General features: G+C 38.1%; 1 pseudogene; it reads right to left on the bottom strand.

Moving 5' to 3' along the window:
- Positions 1 to 3,029: 3,029 nt before the first annotated feature.
- On the bottom strand, positions 3,030 to 5,948 carry LOC106940907 (potassium voltage-gated channel subfamily B member 1 pseudogene; annotated as a pseudogene).
- Between the last annotated feature and the right edge of the window lie 1,271 nt (positions 5,949 to 7,219).

Below are 7,219 nucleotides of genomic sequence, written 5' to 3'. Positions count from 1 at the left end.
AAAAAACTATCATTTTTTTGCCCCAGTTTTTTTTTTTTTTTTTTTTTTTTTTTTTTTTAACCTACCACCAGTTGGTCGGAGTCTGGAAATGACTTAGATCCTTTTTTTTTCTTTCTTTTTTTTTTTTTTACAAACATGTTTGTCCCCATAAACCTTGATGTGATGAAAGAAGACATTAAAAAAATGACAGAGTTTTAAGGGGAAAAAAAAATCTACCATATGTACCCCAGAAATGTTGGAGGGAGGGATCAACTCTACAAGTCCCTGAAACGCTGCTGACATTTCATGTTTCCTCATTATGAGTTTGAACTGGGATGGAAATGGGAAACACAATACTGATAGATGATAGACTAGTGCACAGATTGTTATACATTTTTTTCTTTGCTGAATCATTTCTTTCTTTGCTGGAAATAATAATAATAATAATAATCTTATTTCACTTGTTATTTATTTTGGGATTTTTATCTAACTTCTGTTACTGAATTTTTTCCCACCTAAATAACAGTCAGACAGTATTTTGATTTTGTTACACTTTTTGAAATTGAGCTGTAACTATTGACCTTGCACCACCAGACTTTCATTTGCTTTTAGGGATATTTTTTGTGTGTATTTCATGAGCTGTAAGTGTACTTTTCTGCCAAATGTTCAAACTTTTGATTTACAGTATGACCATGTCCTATGAACTATGTGTTGAAAGAAAGTTTTTCTTTATAATGAATGAGTGATTTATGCAGGGGATGCAGCTATTTGTTCAACTATTTGATTTACTAAGAGACAGTGTGATCGAAACAAAACCAAACAAATCTAATTGATAAAAAAACTGTTTTATCAGTTTTAAACAATTTACAAAGTCTAACAAAATCAAATTTTGCCATTCAAACTGGTCTGCAAAGCAAATAGCATCACACAGTGCTGGGTGGCTCGGCAATATTATCTGATGGTTTGTGTACTCGTGTAGAGGAAAAGTTGATTAGACAGTAAAAAAATAAATAAAAAAAACAAAACAGCAGATTCTCAAAGACCATTGCAATCTGCGACACATAATCTGCATTAATTTGCATGTCTCATAAAATCTGGTGGCATTTGTTTTGCAGAAGAAGACACAAAGAAGTAGTATGAGTTGCTTGATGCTTTGCTAAATTCAGATAAAGAGTGCAGCAATGCCACACAAGGTATTTCATCCTGTCTTCCACTGATGTGTTTCTGGAGTAACTGCAATCTATAAATAATGTTAAAGCAGTACATATTTTGATTATAGAATATTTGAAGAGAAATAAAATAGGTTGTCCTCTTTGCATAATGTGGTTAGGGGAGCACTGACCTGATGCTAACTCCAGGATGGGAGTGAGTGTATCAACAAAGTTCTGAATTCCTTGCTAGATGTTTTTCTGGTGTGGAGACGTTCTTCTATCCATCATCTAAAAAAAAAAACCCATAAGTCAATGAAAGAAAATATGCTTGCTCTTCCTCTTTATTTTTAGGCCTAGCTTAGAGTGGCATAGACTGAGCAAGAATGGTACATCTGCAGAACCTCATGGCCATGCTTGTGCTTCTTTTGTGCTGTAAAAAGGATTTGGTCCCTTGCACATTTTGTTTGTTTATGTTTGCTTTTTTTTCTTGTCTCACTTAAATGTCACCAAAGGATTTTCTAATCTAACAAAATAACCTGAGGAAATACAAAATGTATTATTCAAATTATGTTTTCCCTTATGAGAGGTGGGGGTGGGGGGGAACAACCAAAACAATGTGGCCCTATGTATAAAAGTAATCGCCACATAAACCTAATAGCTGGCAGCAAACTCTGCCATCAAGTGTTTGAGTAAACTGACAAAGAGACTTTTCTTTCCCTACGGAGAAAATTTGGGCCACTGTTCTTTGCAGAATTCTTTTAATTCAAATGGAATGGATGGATTTTCAGCATTACGCTTTGTTTAAAATATATATATTTATTTTTTTTTACTATGCTTCATGTTGTCAGACAAATACTATTAGAGAGTTTTGGTTTCTTGTTTTATATTCCCCTGATATGACCATAATCAACCCTAAGGGTGGCTTATGAAATTGAACAAAAATAACGTAGTGAATCACACGTAAATAAATAAAAAACAAGGCATACAAATAAAATCATGACTTGAAAACATCTTTTTTGTATTCCCACTGGTTAGTTGTACTAGGTGTGAACATTTTTTTGAAATGCTTAAGCATGTCAAAAAGGCAAAAGAAACCCCAGAAGGAATGTATGAGGGGCTATCATCTTTTCACAGCGCTGTGTAGGGCAGTGTAAACAAGCCGGTGAATTTAGTTTTCCGAAGTATGACATAAAAATACAAAAATGTTGGATATGGAGCATTTGCTGAACTTTACAGGTTCTTACATCATAAGTTTGCAGTGACACATTGTTCATAAAAAAAAACACACAGTGAGGAGTGAATTTGGCATGCAACTATCGTAGACTCCTTCCACATTATGGACATGTCTTTTATCAGTGAGGATTTTTATATGTGCCTACAAGCATCTGTGACATGCAGACCTCCAACACTAATTAACAAACCTTTGCTTTCCTCTTAAAAGCAATGTTGGTTGAATCACATCTCCGTGGAAAATATCGGTATCTATGTAGCCTGTGGCTATCTTCAGCCGGTTTGCGTGTGAGAGTGTGTGCATTTGTGAGTGAGGATCAAATCTGGTGACTGTATATAAATGGTGATAAAATCATCCTTGAACATAGTCAGTGCTAATAGAATTAATTACGTAGAGAAACAAGAAGGAAAGCCCATTTTTTTTGTTCTTGTATCCCATCCGACTATTTAAAACTCAATGTCAGTCAAATCAAAGCTTACAGACGCTGAGAATCTGTCACTCAGATGCAAACTTCATGTGAGTATGTTGTACAACATTACAAGATAAGTCTACTTTAAACATTTCGTTAACTGCCAATTCATGTTTTTATGTTGATATTGTGGGAGCGTGCATGTGCTATCACTTTATGCAGCAATTGAGATGCTTCATTTCTTTTCCTTTTTTTTCTTAATATTTCAGCTAAGGTCCCCCTTTATCCTCATAAAACATCATACAATGCTAAAAAAAAAAAAAAAACATCCAGCGGCAGATGTTCTGTATTTATCCATTCAATACACAACGTATAAACCTAAAAGATAGCAGGACAGATACTAAACAGAGGTAATGAGGTCCATGTAATGAAAAATGAGTGGGAACCTGTGATAACTGCAGACCTTAAGCAAAGACATTAAATCTTATGTATCACATAGAAATCTGACATTGTAGACAAGCAAATCACTTCTGTATAAGAGACTTTCTCTCATCAATAAAAAAATAAATCAGGTTAGATTGTTTTAAGATTTTGTTTACATCAGTTTCTCATAATTCACTCATTCATATTCAAATGATTTCACACAGCTATTATGCACATACTTGCAAATGTAAATGATTAAGGCCAGGTTTGGGAATGGAGGGCACAATATGTAGCTTATAGGCTTCTAGGTCCTCTGGTATGTCTCCAATAATAAAATAATAATAATAATAATTGGGAGTCACTACAAGAAGGTGGATTTTGTTTTTTTTTAATGGAACTGAAAAACCCGTTGGCTGAAATCATTATTTTGTTGCCTCACTTCCATTTATATCCGTAGCTCAATCTCTCTGCTGACTCTGCGTTTTTAAACAAACCCACTGGCTATTTGGGGGTGTTCTTTAGTTTTGTGGATGTGAAATACAGCACACAGAAATGAACTCAAAGGAGGGGCAGTGACATTCTTCCAACTTAAGGTATTTTTCTTCCAAAGTATTCCCAACATGTATTGACATAGCTTGTTGCCCTAGCGGCATGCTCAGGTTATTTGCAAAATATGAGAGCCTTTTTCTCTATACCTTTCTTTGTCTCTGGCTTATTGAGCAGCTCTGTTTGTCAGGTGTTTTTGTCAATAACCATATGTCCACCTGCTTTCCATGTGTCTCCGATAACCTATACTTCAAAGGCCTTTGTCCAAAGTATTTTGTCGTCCCCTCTCAGCCTTTGGTCTACGTGCTGGGTCAGGTCCTATATGATTTTCATGAGGTTTCCCACGGATACCTTCAAGAGGAAAGTAACAGTTCTGACCCAACATCTTTTGGGCTGTTTCTAAATGGTTAGTCCCCCTCTGGTAATTTATGTTAATACTGCGTTTTGGGCTGCCACCAGCCAGTAGACGGTCTGAGGGACTGGCCTCAGTAATGTCCCGGAGGTGCTCATCGTCATCCGTATCAGCATCGATGTATTTGCTGATTGAGGAGTCATGGAAAGTGAAAACTGTAGGGGCCATGGCAGTGCTGTCTGGTGACTTTGGAGGGGTCCTGCTGCTGGCAGTGGTGTACACAGATGCTTCGGGACTCAAAAGAGACTGGTCTGAGACAACTGAGCTGTCTGAAAGTGGGGATGGCCCCGAATCCCCGTCGCTACGGCAGCCTCCTTTAAGGCTTTTTGAGGAGTTTCCTGAAAACAAGAATCTTCTTGTATTCTCTGGGCCTGAGGATTTTGATCCTGGACTCAGCACAGACTCATGCTGCCCTATGATTTGATGACCAATTTTTTTACTAATGTGCTGAGACAAAACTGTAACTGGACCAAAAGTAAACCGGCTGCTTTCTTTAAGACCAATGTCTGCTGCTGGACTGTGGGGATAGCGTGGATTCTCTTGGAAGTCTGTAGCACAACTGATGTAGCTATCAATGCTAGACAAGCTTTTCATGTCCCCCACTCCATCTTTGGCTCCTAGCACTGATGGTCCATGGTCATGAATGGCTCCAAGCTCTATCTCATCTCTCTGTTTGCTAACTCTGGACCCTCTGTCTTTTGCATTGAGGTTAGGTTGTGACTGTGTCTTTGCCATCTGGCTGTACATCTCTTCTAATTTCTCAACATTCAATCTTTGGGGACTGGTGTCTCGAGCTTTGCAGGGAGAGCCTATTTCTTGGGCATTGAAGGAACGGTTTGAACTTGTCTCTGATGCAGGTTTTTTGGACGCCCATTTCCAGTGACTTGGGGACAGGTGGTTGTCATGAGGTCTCTCACTCTTTTCTACTACTACATCCATGAGCTCTGCACTCCGAGCAAAGGCTTCCTTTAAGTTCATAGAAACAATGCTACCATTTCGTTTTGCCCTCTCAAGAGCCTCCCTTCTTTTAAGGGCTTTTTCTTGCCTTTTCTGCTCCTTATAGAACTCGGAGAAGTTATTCACAATAATGGGAATGGGTAGCGCAATTACAAGCACTCCAGCAATACAGCACAATCCCCCCACAATCTTTCCCAACAGAGTTTTGGGATAGATATCTCCATACCCTACTGTAGTCATAGTGATTGTGGCCCACCAGAAAGAAGCCGGAATGCTTTTGAACTTTGTATCCTCTTCGTCCTTCTCGGCAAAAAATACAAGACTAGAGAAGATCATGATACCCATGGCGAGGAAAAGAATAAGCAGGCCCAGCTCATTGTAGCTTCTCCTGAGCGTGAAGCCCAGAGACTGAAGACCTGTAGAGTGACGAGCCAACTTTAGGATACGAAGGATACGCATAATCCTGAAGATCTGAACCACACGGCGGACATTCTGAAACTGCAGCACACTCTTGTTGGACTCTGTCAGGAAGATGGTGACATAGTAGGGTAGAATTGCCAGGAGGTCAATGACATTAAGAGGACCCTTGAAGAACTTCCATTTATTGGGAGAAGAGAGAAAGCGAAGTAGGTATTCCATGGTAAACCAAGCAATACAAACAGCTTCCACGTGCGCTAGCTGTGGGTTGTCTGTGGACTGGCCGAACTCATCTGTGCCCTGAAGCTCTGGAAGGGTGTTTAGAGACAGAGCAATGGTGGATAGCACAATGAAGAGAATGGAGATGATGGCCAAGATCTGAAAGACAGAACAAGAGAAGTAATATGAGAAAAGATTGCACCATTAGATAAAGTACAAGAAGACTTAAGATGAAAGAGGAGAAGACACTTAGACTGGCAAACTCTATATGAGAATACCAGTAATTGCTAAGAATATAAGAAATGCATTGTAAAGTCGTGTGCAATTACATAGAGTAGAAGTAATGGGTTTTTGTTTTGTTTTTTTCTAATTTTCTCTGTGATGTAATAACATTTTGAAACTTTTAAAATAGACCCCACTTTTAAACCTATTTGTTACTTTGCTTAGTCTTAGACTTAAATACGCCTTCAGTGTATTTATTAAAGGTCAGGAAGGCAGTATGAAAGTGGCGAGAAGTGTAAGAGAATGCTGATATTCTCACAGTGTAAATAGACCTCCAGTAAATACCCAGCACAGTGTGGGACTGGCTGACAGCAAATGGACTGAACTCGGTTGGATTACTTATTTATTTATGACCGACTTATCCAGTGTACTTACGTCAGTAAGTGTGTTTGAGTGAACAATAATGGTTAGCAATCTATAAAATCACCATTGCGTCTGCATGTCTGGTCGAGGCGACATACTTAATAGCAAAGACTTTAATAAACATAACTAAAATAATTAGATTCCAAGTTTGTTAAATATTCCATATAAATTTGTGAAAGGTTCCAAATATTGTAAAAGTTATTTCACCAGGAAAATCCCATTGAGATTAAACATCTATTTTGCAAGAAAATCCTGGAGAACACATCATGTATTACTACCTCTCAGGAGATCATGCAGTTGCTGGGATGGACTTCCAAAATTTGATTTGAAGGTGCTTCTTTCAGCTCTTTTCTGCCTTTTCTGCCTGAGCACAGAATCACACAAATCCCCTAATTGTTTCTATTTCATAAATCCTACAGTTATCTAACATGCAGCCTCAGTCGATTTTAAAAACTGGCACTATTGGCACAATTTTGAATTCTTTGCGGAACTGTTACGGTTAAAATTAAATATACGTGCTGTGATATATTTATTCCTATGAAAAAGTTAGGAGATCCTGCATTTTTCTAACACATTTGTACATTACTTCCTCTCACAGTCCAAAAACATGACTATTAGGAAAATCGGTCTTTCTAAATTGCCCTTAGGTCTGCATGCATAGTTGTTTCTCCTATGTGCCCCTGCATTGGCCCCGCTTCTCTCCCAATGACTGCAATCGACATATGTAGTAGAAAGTTAACTTTCATGTGAGGCGTGCACGAAGTTGACCTCTTCTTTTAAAGGAAGAATGAAGGCCAAAATAAAGACGGTAGTTTTTAAATCATTAATGT

Source organism: Poecilia latipinna, unplaced genomic scaffold (genome assembly GCF_001443285.1).
Source record: "Poecilia latipinna isolate Pla-1442-1.1 unplaced genomic scaffold, P_latipinna-1.0 Scaffold3412, whole genome shotgun sequence".
Classification (NCBI taxonomy): Eukaryota; Metazoa; Chordata; class Actinopteri; order Cyprinodontiformes; family Poeciliidae; genus Poecilia; species Poecilia latipinna.
The sequence above is the reverse complement of the archived record's forward strand: the minus strand, read 5'-3'. Positions and strand labels throughout refer to the sequence as shown.